The sequence below is a fragment of the Leopardus geoffroyi genome, chromosome C2 (genome assembly GCF_018350155.1).
Source record: "Leopardus geoffroyi isolate Oge1 chromosome C2, O.geoffroyi_Oge1_pat1.0, whole genome shotgun sequence".
In the NCBI taxonomy this organism is placed as follows: domain Eukaryota; kingdom Metazoa; phylum Chordata; class Mammalia; order Carnivora; family Felidae; genus Leopardus; species Leopardus geoffroyi.
This window is the reverse complement of record NC_059333.1, coordinates 112,218,833-112,233,867: the sequence shown is the minus strand read 5'-3', so window position 1 is coordinate 112,233,867 and position 15,035 is coordinate 112,218,833. Positions and strand designations below refer to the sequence as shown.

The 15,035-nt window shown below is 41.7% G+C and overlaps 1 protein-coding gene across 19 annotated transcripts in view; it reads left to right on the top strand.

The window, feature by feature from the left end:
• MBNL1 (muscleblind like splicing regulator 1) overlaps positions 1–15,035 on the top strand; it is a 205,540-nt gene that overhangs the window by 10,467 nt on the left and 180,038 nt on the right. For 11 of the 19 annotated variants that reach the window (XR_006718634.1, XR_006718633.1, XR_006718636.1 and 8 more), the window contains exon 1: positions 12,820–12,928. The exons of 2 other annotated variants lie outside the window; for them this stretch is intronic. The gene's annotated coding sequence lies outside the window, so the exon portion shown is untranslated. Of the gene's footprint in view, positions 1–12,819; positions 12,929–15,035 lie in introns of those variants that run through there. 6 more of the 19 variants (XM_045503233.1, XM_045503227.1, XM_045503232.1 and 3 more) reach the window with 1 other exon arrangement.

Genomic DNA, 15,035 nt, shown 5'->3' with positions numbered 1-15,035 from the left:
ATAATTTCCCCAAGGCAGGCAGACATGATATTGTAGGAGCCACAAGCTGACTTATGAGTGTTCCTGTCAATGCCCAAAGAGAAAACTATTTTGTTGGTGGTATTGGGAAGTATGGAGGAGCACAGGTGACTTGTGTGCTATTTAAACCATGCAGTCCATTGAATCATGTAAATATGTGGGTATGATGACTCACCGTATTGTTGGATTATTGCAAAGTGTGAGATGGTGTGTGGTTTCCAACTGCACGCGTGTGTAAATGCATGAATATCTGCAGTGTGTGAATATTTAGGTAACACCCCTGAAACATGAAGCCGCTTCCTGACTTGCTGCCCATAGGTGGACAGATTAGTTAAGAAGCAAATATATCGAAGTATGAGAGTACCAGGCTTTTTACAATAATAATAGTACACATTTGTTGACATGAACTAGATGCAGAAGGGGAGCGTAGAAGAGCATGTGGTTTTGGGGCATGATTCCAGAATTGGATGCTAAAGATGCCTTCTCCAGAACCAGGAGGCCTCTCCTCCTGCCTTATTTGGCTTTGTTCCTCTGGCTGATGACCCATCACATTGGAAAAGAATCTCTTTCAAAAGTGTAAATGTTCCTCTTTCTGTGGGTGATGTCATCATTCCTGTGGCCCAAACCTTTGTTACTAAATAGTACTTAGCAACACAAAATCATTATGTTCTCCGCTTAAAGTTTTGAGGGTGTTTGTTCTGATGAAATTGAGAGATACATTTTTTCAGCGAGGAAAGAGTAAAAGCTGAAAAAGAGGGAAGCTATGCCTGGAACAATCTCTTGACTTGTGTTACTTAAATGAAGCAAGTAGACAACTAAATTTTTATCCCGTGGCAACAGCTCTGACTGCATAAAAAAAAATCACATATGGTTCCAAAGGATGTGGTTTCCATGCAACTGTGCATTATGTACTCTTTTTTAAAGTGGAAGATGCCTTTTACTTGGCTTGGCTTGTCCTTCCCATGTTGTGTTTTTTTTTTTTTTTTTTGTTTTGTTTTGTTTTTTTCTTGTAAAGTGGGTGGGGAAAGTTGGACAAAAGAAAGCTGTGCTCTGGTCAATTAAAAGTGATGTTTGAAAAGTCCCTGTTTATCACTCCAGGGAACATCTTGGATTCCCTTTTGATTACATCCTACCTGTCCATTCAAAAACCTGTAAGAGGATTTGTCTTTTATCTTATAAACAATAGCTATACATTTCTTAAACTTGTAATTTGATTTTAATCCTCATATCTTGAAGAAATCTGCCATTTAACATGAGCTTATTTTTAAAATAGCCTATGTTTTTTGGGGACGCCTGGGTGGCTCAGTCCATTAAGTGTCTGACTTCGGCTCAGATCATGATCTCATGGTGAGTGAGTTTGAGCCCCACATTGGGCTCTGTAATGACAGCTTAGAGCCTGGAGCCTGCTTTGGATTCTGTGTCTCCCTCTCTCTTTGCCCATCCCCTGTTCATGGTCTCTCTTTTTCTCAAAAATAGAAAACAACCCCCCCCACACACACACACAATTTAAAATAATATAAAATATTATTATTATTATTAAATATCCTATTTAAAATAATAATAATAGCTGTGACCTCTGTTAGGTCAATTCCCATGAAATCATTATCACAATTCTATGAGGGAGATAATTTAAGTTAGTAGGAGACTAAGAGTTGAAGAGATTGATTAGAAATTTGTGCCTAATGACAGACTCCAAAGACCATCTTTATTTCATAGGAGCCAAGGCATGCATGGGCAGAACAACAGCCTTTGAAGTAACACCCCTTATTTTTTAACCTAATTCTTCTAAAAAGTGAGGCGCGTACATAGGCCATTGTGCCAGTCGGGGTGGGGGAGAGGTGGCTATGCTCTTTCCAAGAGCAGCCAACAATACTCGCAGAAGGACAAGGTTGTAGCTGGCATGACTCTTGCCATTGGAAGCTGGCCCATGTGTCATATTTGGCACAGGAATACCTATTGCCAATAACACCAAAGGAGACAGTGTTTTACCCCTAGTCACCTGGTAATTTAGTCATAAATGAAATAGATTTAGTTCAGCTGGCTTCTTGCATCACAGTAAGGAAACTATCCAGACTTGTACCAAGTGTCATCCATGCACTCCTTTTTCTTAATAATTAATTTTGGCTATCTCAAACAAGTTGGATAGTTGGTGCCAGATGCGCCCTTTTCCACAAGTTCAAGTCTAATCTAACAAAGTTAACACCTCCCAAGGCTCACATAGAGCTCGTGGTATTTAGGGAACCTGACCAACTATTTACAGTTTCTTCTATGACAGACCTACCAGAATATCGTAAGAAGAAACAGACTTCAAAGTCCTCAAAGAGGGAAAAAACTGTTCTGGCTAAGTCTATAATTTAGAGTATCTTCAGAGAAGAATGACTTCATGAAAAGAGAGGCCCAGAGTGGCCAGCCTCTTTAAACAGTTAACTTGTTCTTTATTTAATTGTGAAGACTAAGTGACAGGTAGGAAAGAGCTTTTGTAGGAACGTGGGAGTCTTGAAGCTATAGAAGGAAGTTACACTGTGCATGGGAGTAGCATGTGGGTAGGAGTTACAGACTACTGCTCTATTGCTAGTCTAGAATAATCATGCATAAACATCTTTACAATGGCTCCCGAACAGAATTAATAAACTCCTATTAAAGACACTTGATACGTTATTTTGTGATAGCGCATGCTACCTATTATATTCAGGAACGGAAAAAAAATAATAATTTTGCATCCAGGAACAAAGATTTAAAATGATCTTTTAACTCTGACAAAACAAAAGATAATACATTTGGATTTTCATATATTAATTCCAAAGCTGACATGCTCTACTCTCTGAAAGTATGAGAGAGAAGCTGGCTTTGTCTTGGAGATGTCATAACCTTAACAGATTAAACCCAGGAAATGGACAATAAACACCAAAGAACAGCCAGGGTGGCATAGTAGTGATCAGTCACAGATTTCTCCAAACCTTGCCCTTGGGGGGCTGTGTGGTAGACATCCTGCATCTTAACAGAAAAAGGGTCACTATTTCATGCAACTAGTAATAGAATTCTGTCTTGCAAATTAAAAGGCACTGAAGACATCCAGTTTAAGTACTGTGGTAGTTCTCACATGGCTGTAATTCTAGACATTTGAATTGCATGAAAAAAGAAAGAGATCCTAAAGGTAATGATAATTGTCTACCTTTTGAGTTAGGTTCACCTGTTCACACTCTCATTCCCTTATGCTACACTTTGCACATTTATGTTATTTACTTAACTGATTATATTTACTATTGCATAGCTATATCCTGCTGGACTGCATGTTTCAAGGGGTTTGAGGTCTAGTTTTGCTCCTTCTATAGCCTCAGATTCTAGGAAAGGCTGGAATTATGCTAGGTGCTCAATGACTATTTGTGAACTGGGTAGGAAAGTTGACAGCAAAAAGACAGAGTGAAAATGCAGCAGTTACTGGTGAGCTGGTGACTTACGGTCAGAAAAGTTTGAAAAGGGAAAAGAACGTTCAACATTGTCTAAAAATACATCAGTACTGGGAAGGCTCAATGAGATCAGGTCCTGTCAGTAGTTCCTCATTGCTAAGGCTGTGGCAGAAATACGGGCGTTCAGAGCCACCCAGGTGTGGCCATTGGGACCAATGGCACATTCACAAACACCATAAATTAGGACTTCTAATGTTATCTGCAAATGAGAAATGTCCTATTAATGTATTTGTATTTATGATTTAACCATGTTATTTTGTTGAATGAACTCATAAAATAGATAAGAATTTGTAAAACTTTTTATTTTCGAGAAAGTTATACATACAGATACACCTATATACACATATATGTATATATGCACACTTTTATGTGATATGCACACACACACATACATATTCTATAGTCTAATGTTAATAAATCCGAAAGGAAGTGGCCTAGGACACTTTTGATCTCTCAGTGGCCCTAATGTCATTCTCAAGGGGCGCTCGTGATCACAGTTTCTTAGGAAGAGACAGGATATGAAACTTTAAGCAAACAGCAACCTAAGCATTATAGAACATGTCGGGTTATGTTCTGTGTGGACTCGACTATATCTCGTTTGTTTTTAAGCGCACAGACAACCACTGATGCTTACCTGGTATAAGGTGAAACGTATTTAGTTTGCGTGAGAAGCACCGTGTCCCATCAGGTACATGGCAAAGCTGCACAAGCTCTCGACAACCAGTCCTGATGCCCACGTATCTAGATGCCTATGTGTACCAGTTTGCCCAAAGCTAACTATTTGAAACAGAGTCTCCTGCAGAGAACACTGTTTCTTTTGTGCCAAATAGACCTTATTCACCAAAGGAAGAAAATGGAGCAGGTCAATGGATTGCCGCTGATTCTGGATAATTTCATTTCCTAAACTCTAGCTCAGTGGGAGGAAACCTTGGCTGCACATTGGAATCATCTGAGGAACTTAAAAAAAAAAAAAAAAAAAAAGTACTGATGCTTGTGTGCCACTCCCAGAAATTCTGATTTGATTGGTCTGGATTGTACTCTGTGGATCCAAAGTGAAGCCAAACTCAGGAACCACTTCCCTACTTTCAGTCTTCCTGTTTCTAGGACGGGCTTATAAATGCCACCTCATTGGCCTCTTAAGAGAGGGCAGAGAGACATTATGTGTGATTAGAATCCCTAACGTTCCTGAATTTACTAGTTTCCTTTCTTCCTTTATTTCAGGAGGGGAAATAGAGAGGGAAGGATATAATGGTGGGTGGGCGGTGGGCAGCTTAGAGGGTGAGAAGGAGCCCTCTAAGCTCTGTCAGTTAGCGGTTCATTAGGGTTAACAGGCCATCTTTTGTCAAAGCAATCACTTTTGAAGGATTAAGCCTCAATCTCACCTTAGTGTGAATGACTTTAATCAGATAATCTCCTATCACCTAGCTGAGGATCCCCTATTGAAGGCCTGGGGGGAAGCAAGGAGAGAGTTGCAAGGCCAGCCTGGGACTCACGGAGGGCAAGGTGAGCAAGCCTGCTGTCTGGGAACTAGACTCCACCTTGGTAAGCTAATAGCAGCAAAAAAATGAAGAAAAACAAACTTTGTTTTTTAAAAACTTGTAATTAATTCATTTACTCAGAGAGAGAGAGAGAGAGAGAGAGAGAGAGAGAGAAGGGGCAGAGAGAGACGGAGAGAGAATCCCAAGCAAGCTCTACATTGTCAGCACAGAGCCCGATGCTGGGCTTGAACTCAGAAACTGTGAGGTCATGACCTGAGCTAAAATTGAGAGTCGGACACTCAACCAACTGAGTCGCCCAGTAAAAAAAAAAAACAAAAAAAAAAACCTTTCATTGCAAGGGCAACGATTTGTTATGAGCATTTATACGATCAAGTTGCTTGTCTGTCCTACGGCCCTTTATGTCTTGTCTAGCCTTTTTTTTTTTTAAATTAATGTTTATTTACTTTTGAGAGGGAGAGAGACAGACCACAAGTGGCAGAGGGGCAGAGAGAGAGGGAGACACAGAATCCCAAGCAGGCTCCAGGCTGAGCTGTCAGCACAGAGCCCAATGCAAGGCTTGAACTCACAAACTGTGAGATCATGACCTGAGCCAAAGTCGGACACTTAAGCGACTGAGCCACCCAGGCGCCCCTATGTCTTTTCTTTCTTTCTGCCATGAAGCACTTACCATGTGCCAGGTAATTTTACCATTTGCCAGCTGCTTGGGAGTCTGTGAGGAGCGAGGCCTGGCGCAGCCCTGTCGTCCTTACCATCTGCCTGGCACATGGTGAGAAGGGTTTGTTGGATTTAATTGAACTGTTTCATTGGCTACACTTTTTTCCGAGTGTGAGGTTTTTTCCCACGTCTGCCTCCCCCCACCCCACCCCAACCAGCTAGACTAGGCTGTGAGTACCTTGAAGAAATCTTAATAATCTCTGTATCCCCAGTGCCAAGCAAACTCTTGGCGTATGATCAGTGCCCAATAAATATTTGTTGAATGAACTAAGGAGCAATAGCCAGCATACTGATGCCTACATTAGGATATTAGAATTAATGTAAGACTACTGCTCTGTTTCCACACTACTGGACAAGGCAAAGAGGGGAAAAGGAGAAAAAGAATATGAATCCCCCATCATTCATTAATGTGACAAAAGTTGTTCTTTTTCAAAAATCCTTTAGGACATCTCTTGAGAAATGGTCTGAAGGTAATTTCAGGAAAGACAGGTAAGAAGGAATAAACAGAGTGGATAAGACCCAGAGAGAACTCTCATAGGAGTCCAAAGAAAGGAGTCCAAAATAAAATGCGTAGATAGATAGACATTTAGGAAAGGAAAAATCAACCTTGCTATTGGCATTTTCAGAAATTTGTTTGCATTTAGGAATAGATAAAGCAATGGGCATATTTTCAGGTGCTTTTATTATACGTAGAAATGTTGGGATTGCAGTATAAAAATAGTTACACTAGAACATTTATAAGACTTATTAGGCACTATTTTTAAAAGATTACAAGAGGACTCTGGGCTAAGCTGCAACACACAATTTTATGAGATGGTAGAAAGCATTTCATAATATTACATGTAATTATATCCTATAAACATATATGAGTAATATATCCACTCTGACTTTCTGGCTACCTGTTTCATATTTATTTTGTAACTGCTTTATTTATTAAAAGACCACTGTTGTGTATTTCCTTTTCCTTAGTGACAATTCTCACTAGAAGACAGGTGTATGTCCCAGGTAGAATGTTTAGAAATATATTAATTTTAGACACATTAATTCAGGATCTGGGATATAGGTTGTGAGACACTACACTGTGGGTCAGGAGTCTTAACCCTCATTAGCTGTGAGGTTTTGGTCAAGGGCAATTCTCCAGTCCCCATTACCTCATGTGATAAATGAAGATTAAAATGTATGACATGAGAGATGTCATTTGTTTTATAAAGTTATACTATGAGATTAGGTGGGAGAGAAAATGGAACACAAAGTTGCATATATAGTATAATATCAATGTAAAAAATGTGTTGAGAGAAGCCTGAAAGGAAATAAACTGCAGTATTACAGTGACTCTCTCTGGGAATTGGAATCGCTGCTGATTTTTATAAAAATATTCTATTTTCAGTACTTTTGAGTTTTCTATACTGTGTTGACTTTTAATTATTTTATTTTTGGGAGAGAGAGAGTGTGTGTGTGAGCGGGGGGGGGGGGGGCGGGAGGAGGGGCAGAGAGAGAGGGAGACACAGAATCCTAAGCGGACTCCAGGCTCCGAGCTGTCAGCACAGAGCCTGATGTGGGGCTTGAACCCACGAGCTGGGAGATCATGACCTGAGTTGAAGTCAGAGGCTTAACCGACTGAGCCACCCAGGTGCCCCTATACTGTGTTGACTTTAAGCAAAAGCATGTGCGTGCATGCACACACACACCCATCCACTATAAATCTTACTTCCCTGGGGGCATGGATGTGGTCATCTTAGAGATTCTTTTTAGCTCTGAGATGTAAGATTCTAATGTTTACTGTATCTCACTTCCGCTGGCCCTCAGCCATTTGTTGTCCCTGTGGTACACTTCCTGCCCCTTGTTCTGGGATTAGACCATTAGCCTCCACATAGCAGTCAGGACAGTACTTCAGTTCTTTCTGTGAAAAACAAACTTGGATCATGCATCATCCCACCTCTAATACAACGGAACACTTCAATAGTCGTCACTGACCACAAGCATCATGGCTGTAGTTATACATTTTGAGTGTGATTAATTTGATTGGGATTCATTGTTCTCACTTGACTGTAAGTTCCTTGAAGTTGGGTACCCCATTCATTTTTACTCACTGTTGGTTTTCTAGCCTTTGTGTGAACCTGGAATTCAAGACTCTAGACCTGCAGTTTCCACCTCTTTGAATGGTCTTTCGAGATGTTCTGCCCCTCCTTGAGTTCTCTGCCCATCTCTGACCACCTCAAACCTTGACCACGCTGTTTAACATGCACCCCCATCCCATTAATCTGCTTTCTCTTACTTCATAGCACTTATCTCCATCTGAAATTGCTTCCTATGCTTATTTGTTTCTTTCTATTTATTCTTTACTTGTTTGGTGCCTGGTTCCCCATAGCAGGCTCTAAATTCCTTGAGGATAGTAACTGAGCTGTGCTAATTTCTCTAACTGTATTGCCCAGAACAGGACTTAGCATGGTGGGTGCTCAATCAACATACGTGAAAGGAACGATTATGTGAAAAGTGTTTTCTGATAGAAAAAAGGAAGGAAGAATGGACAAAAATGGGAGGAAGAAGAAAAAAAGGAAAAAAAAATAGAGGTTGCAAATTGTACTGAAATCTAGGGTGGCCCTTCTTTCCATTGAACGTGGGGAAACATGATGTCTATATTAGATATTGTTATGGCCCCAGTGTTTTTAAGAAAAACAATGACAATAAATGGTCTGAGAGAGTCAGAAGACACTGATGCCAGTTCTGCTCTGTCATGGGGCCAATTTACTTCTACAATGTTCTCTGGTCTAACAAAGGAACAGGGCCAGACCGTCTCTAATGCTCCATTCCCAACTCAAATTCTGTGGCTTTAAACTTTTAATTCTGAAATGTATTTGTTTTATACTGCCCTATTGCCAGATGCCAAACTAATTATATTGAAGATTTAGATTCAACTTTTAGGTAAAATAGCTTAATTGAGACATGTCCAAATCAAATTAACATTTTAAACCCAGCTTTAGTCTTTATAAACATTTTAAGACAAATATGTTGATTTTATATAATATTTTCACACCTATGTGGTTTACACATTAAGTGGCATATGTATTATATATACAATGTGTTGTATTACATAATATACTATATATACATAACACGTAATAGAATATAAGTTATATTTAAATACTGGGTATAATTTATAAAACTTACTTGGCAAGTAAAATATTAAAGGTCCCTGAAGGTAAACTAAAGTCATGTAACTCTATCAGTATATTTATTCAGATACTTGAACAAATTTGAATCCAGGCTATAGAAGAGTGCCTCCCTCCTCCACTGTGAAATTTAATAGAGATACATTTAATGTATCTGCTTAAAATGGATTCTCCATACAAAAATGTTTCTAACTCTTCACTGCCTTCCAGAAGCTTCTTCTCTCAACCATATGTATTTAAACATGAGCTAGAAAGCAAAGATCTGCATCTGGGTCTAGTTTTGACAGTATCTTGCAATGGATTATTTTTATCCTGGTATAATAAAAACAGTATTCCTAGATCAGTGATTCAAGACCTTTTCATATTTCAATTTTTTAAAAAAACATACCTTTTTGGGATATTTTCACTGAGTTTTTGTGTTGTTTTGTTTTGTTTGGCCAGGAAAGGCGAATCACATTTGGGAGGCTATGAGAACTTACTGAGCTATAAATGTGTATGGAGGACAAGGAAGATACAATTCATACACATGCTCACACATTTACACAGGTGCTTCACAGACTCCCATCTGAGTGAAAAAGATAAATGCTACCATTTCCTTTATCTGCATTATTGGTGAACCTGGTAGTTGATATTATCTCTAAAAACCATATTGCTTAACTGCATTTCTATTGGGATTCATTGGTATAATTAAGACTTGAATGGTTTGAAATATTTCAGAAACCGGCAGTGAACATTCTTTCCTTTATCTAAAACAGTAGTTCTGTTTCATCTGAAATTGTTTTCTATAATTTCCCTCTCCACCCACAAATGACCTTCTTTTTACACTTATGGATCTACTCACTCATGAACCCGTGAACTGTCAGTACACTTCACAGAAGCATAGGAAACCATACTGTTAATGCTCTCCTGGCACTGAAGGACTATCATTGGTATTCTAAATGGGAAACTATTTACTTTTTATTACTAATGATTTTTTAATAATTTCCACAATTTAAAATGTGGTTAGAATGCTACTGGTAGTTGAAAGCTAGCAACATGATTTAATATTTTTAACATGTGATCTGGTTCTTGTTACAGTGCTTCAAACTTTTCAATATCATTACTCATGTTATAATATCATCTGTAATAATATATTAAGCAAAGTCACTGGCAAACGAAGTTTTATATCACAATTTATTTTGACACATTTTTGAGTCCTAGATTGACCATTATTTTATATGAGTTTTGTTAGCCATCCCTTTTTCCTTCATCTAATGTAAAATAACATTTTTTTCTCTTCTCAGTCATTTACGAGGATGTTTATTTTACCGTTTCTAACATTCAAGGGTCTTTCTTGTATTTCTTTGTATTCTGTTCGGTGGAGCAGAAAATCTGTCTCAGTTTCAATTTCTCTTTTGTTCCCAGAACTTCCCCCCTTCTCCAGTGCCGAAGTGGAAAAATAATTTCCCTTCTTGCACCATACACAGGTCCAAAGTCCTGTTTTTCACCACGTTGCTCCAAACAGCAAATTTTCTAACCCACAAGAAAAGAGAGCACCAAAGTGCTAACTTGGAAGTCTACAAGGGTCTGAGAACAATTGAAAATAAATTCCCACAATGGGGATTAGTCCTTAGCGGTCCACTGGACATCCTGAGGTGTGTGTGGAAGCCAGCTAGGGCACCAACCTGTTAGCAGATGCATAGGTGGCCCAGCTCAGAAGTCATGGGTTCGTTGTCATGGAGAATGAAAGGCAAATTGAAGACATTAAAAGGCAAGTAGCAAACAATCCAGTAGGCTAAGCCAGGGATTTGGGAGTCTCCCAAGGTTCCTCCCTTCCTCATTCCCCGCGTGAGTCATTTTTCCAGTCTGTCCACACCCATTCACCCTTCTTCTATGGGCCGCCACCCCGCACTCCCATTCACCCTCAAGCTGCTGCCACAGGATCTTTCTGAAATACAAATCCAAACTCTACCTACCTATCCCCTTGCTGTATAAACTCTTCCATTTCATCATGGTGTTCAGAGTAGAGACTCCCGGGCTTAACACAGACCTGCTTTTGGCTCATCTCCTGCCACTCCCCTACACTTACCCTTCCTTCACCTCTAACAGGAAGGCTGGTAGGCCCGTTGTATTGACCATGCTCTTTTCTTCACTCGTGCAGCCCCAACTCCCTTTCCATCTCGCTAATTCCTATATACCTTTCAAGGCACCTGTTCAAAATAACTCCTCCAGGAAGCCTTCGCTAACCTTCCTCAGGCCCCCTTGGGCTTGCCTACACCATCTTAGCATTCACCCCTCAGGCAGAGTTAATTGGTTTGTCTCTTTCCTAGTAGAAGTATCATCCTTGACTGTGTAGGGACTGTGTTATCCATTCTTGTAGCTCTGGCATAGCAGGCATTCAATGTAGTTGTTGCAGTGAATGCTGAATTAGAAGGAAGGAAGTCCTCACAGCTACTAATTGGCAGATAGAGAATGCCCATTCCTGTCCTCTGAGAAAGTGTCGGTGTCCTCTTAATCTACTTCAACTGTGTGTGTGCTTGGGTACTTTTTAATGATTAACACTGATAAGTAGGGCCATCTAATTAATTAATTAACTAGTTAATTAATTAATTAATTAATTTGTATGGAAGGGAGCAGTGCACAGTATTAACTCAGTGTTTTGTGGATCTAGTCAAGGGTCAGAACTCAAGTCTGTTATTAGTGCCTCTGGACTTATTTCTGAACCTTAGCACCTTTCATGATCTTTTTCCTTCTCCTCCAGAAGCCAGCCGCACCCTCTTTAACACAACTTAATAAAGTTGTAGGAAGAACACTGCACCTTACCTACCATTTCATTCCAGATTGTGTCCAAAACATGGAACCAATGGTTTAAATTAGATTCATTATTGAACAAGTTGTCAAAATTCCTTAAATCCAAAGGAAATTCTGCCCCCAAATCTCCAAAACATTATCACATCACATTAACCCCAAATTCTTTCCATTCAAAGGGAAGCCAAGTTACATGTTACAACACCCAATGAATTATGATTCGGGGCTGTGGTTTCTTTTGCTCCAACAATAATATGACTTATGTGCCTTAGAATATTCCAGTATTTCAGAAAATGGCATTTTATTTTTAAAGAAGGGGCTGTGCTTTTCTATAAATCATGTAATGCAGAGTTGGGAAGAAAGGGTTTTACATTCCAAATATTATTTACAAGCTAGACGGGAAGCTCGAACAGGAGTTTTTGTGCTTGTGTGACAATCAGTTTTACTAAGGAACTGCAAAACTGCGCACACGCCGTTACTTGAGGCAGACACACACTGGCAGCCTTGCAGATGTTTTTCCCGCCTGTGAGCCATCCACGTTCAAAAACTGTGTGGTGCATTTTAAGGCGGCAGCCCCATCCGATCTTTACCGTTTCATGCCGATCGGATTCTCACCTTCAACCTAACCTTGCCGGCTTCCTTATAAAAGACCCATCCACCGGCCTCTTTAAAAAAAAAAAAAAAAAAAAAAGAACCTATTTGTCCGCCCGGCTGGTCGGAAGGAGCAGAAAGTAGTAGGGGTGCGTCCCGTTTGCACTATAGCTCGGCTGCAATAATGTTGAACGTGTAAGATGGAACATACCACCGGTTGGCTGCGGGGATGCACCTCGCCAGCGCCGGCTGCGGTTTCCTTTTGCTCGGTGCGCCGACCCGCGAGCGGCCACGACCACCCCTTGCGGACTTTGTTCGGTTGAGGGGCGCCAGGGCGGCCCGGGGAAGGGCGGGAGGGCGGCGGAAAGTTGAAGAGCGTTTTTTCGCGGCCGCGTGCGTCCGGGAGCTCGACGAGTCCGCCCCGGGCTTCCTGGTGGGGCTGGGCTGGCGGGGGAGGGGCCGCGCAGCAGCAGCGGAAACCAGACCTCGGCGATAAGAGGCTGCACAGCGACATGCAACAGTCTTTCCACTGCAGCTGAATGAGTTGTGGCGCTCACAATGCTCCCGTGACCGGGAACTGACAAGTTCAATTTTAAATCGCGGGCCTCTTGGAATCAGGACTCCCACAATGCCTTGGGCACTCGGTCGGCAGTCGGGCTGCCTCTGAAAAAAAATGTGAGAGGTAAGTTTCCCTGTTCACAGTTTCCTCGCGCTGCTCCGCTGCTCTGCATTGTTTGTACTCTTTCTGTGCTGTACATGGCTGAAGGAGGAAGTGAGAGGAGGCTCCGGCCGGCTGCGTCTCGTAGCGGCAGCGGCTGGCTCGCCGCGGTGGAGGCTTTCCTCTCGCACACCAGCTCGAGCTGGAGGGAGAGCGGGAGGTTGCAGCTGCAGCCCAGCTCCGAGCCGCCCTTCCCGGGGCTCTGCGGACACTGTCAGAGCGCAGCCAGTTTCCAGCTTGGCAGCCGAGGCAGAAAGAGCAAGAAAGAAAGAGAGAAAGAGGCGGGGGGCGGGGGGGGGTGGTGGTGTTGGGGGGGGGGGGATGAAAGAAACAGGTGCGTGGAAGTGTACTTACAACTTAATGACCTTCGTCAGGAGGAGACGCGAGCCCATCAGACGCGAGCCACGGTGTCTCCCAAGAGATCCCGCATCCCTGTCCTCGGGGGCTGCCATCCAGCCCCGGTTTTCATCTGGGCCAAATATGTGCACGCAAAGGTTAATTCTCTGCCTGCTACCCATAAATTACGCATGACATGTTTAGCTGGGCTTCCTTATATGGAGAGTGCTGTATTTCAGTCCAGTTTGCCTTTTGCCAAGTTTACAGGGCGGAAGACGCCCTGCATGAGAGGGCTCCTCTCCCCCCCCCCCCCCATCGTTTTGTAGTGCGTCACTCAAAAACTGTAAGAAAAGTAAGTATAGACGCTCTCTGGGTGGAGCCGCAGTTGGTTGAATTGCTTTCACGAAAGGTTGAGGAGGAAAAGTAGTTAGTACTTGGGTTCTGGTTTTTAGACAAAAGCAGGACAAATATGTAGTCCCCCCCCCCCACCCCCACACTTTTTTTTTTTTTTTTTTGAAACGGAGCCGGAATCTGTTATTGGTAGTAATGTGTCATGTGAGAATACTTTGATTCCAGAGCTTGTAACACGAGCAGGTATATGGTGGAGCTTGTGTTGGCCCCTCTCACGGCACTTTACAACTACAGGGGTGTTGCTACAAGAGTCATTGTGTTCTTAAGTCTCTCCCTGGCCCTGAGAGTAGACGGCTGCTGCTGGGATTTGATGGTGTGTTTCCGTGGTGGAGTGTGCTTCCCTGGGATTAAAACGGAGTAAGAAGCTGCCAGAAAGGTTATTTGCCACTGTCTTTACTTTGTGTGCCCCACCAGCACAGGCACAAGCGATAGCAGATGGATGGTAAAACTCTGCCGTCCTCTGAGGCGTTTCTTAAACAAATTAATACACCCAGAGAGAAGTCATAATTAGTGCCCTTTGGATTTGCAGGCCCTCTGCAAGGCGCTTTGAAATCCTACACCCGTGGACGCCGTGTTCCTCCCTCCTGGGTTTGAACACAGTGTCTGTTTATACACAGAGGGTATTTAGTACATAACTAGTCTATACCCGCATAAGTAATCCACTCCATGTTGTCTGTGTGGGTTCCTGAGAGCGTTGGTGTCTCTCCTTGTCTTGCTGTTGAGATAGGGAAAAAAAAAAAAATCACTGAAGCGGTTAAAACGGAAGTTCAAGGACTGTAAAACTCATCTTGAGAATATTTAGTTCAATACTTAGAATGCCTTAGATGTAGAGTTACAGCCAGAGACACTGAATAAAGTTACTTTGTAGCCTGAGAAAGCACACTGTTGACACTTGTATCTTTGCTTTCTTAAAGTCGGTGGGTGACAGCTATAGCTAGAAACTGTTTTTTTAGGAACCTGACAGAGTTCTGATTCTCATCCATGTGGTGTATTTGCATGGCGGTGAAATTCTTTTGGATTATTGTGTTGGTAGGGCTTTTTTTCAAGATGTAGACATAGTTTTTAGTTTTATTTGTTTAATGGGGGGGTTTCCCTCACCGAGCACTACAAAAGTTTGCCTTTTGTGTTTGAGGGAACAGGTTAGGTCAGCACCAGAAAACCTGTTCATCCATCCGTCTATAATTACAGTGTCACTTAAGACATAATAATCAGGTTTTATTATTACTAAGAGACTCAGAAAAGCTCGCATGTGCCTAGTTTAATTTTTTTTTTCTCGTGTTACTAAGAACAAATTTGTGTGCAGATACACATTGAGTGTGGTACT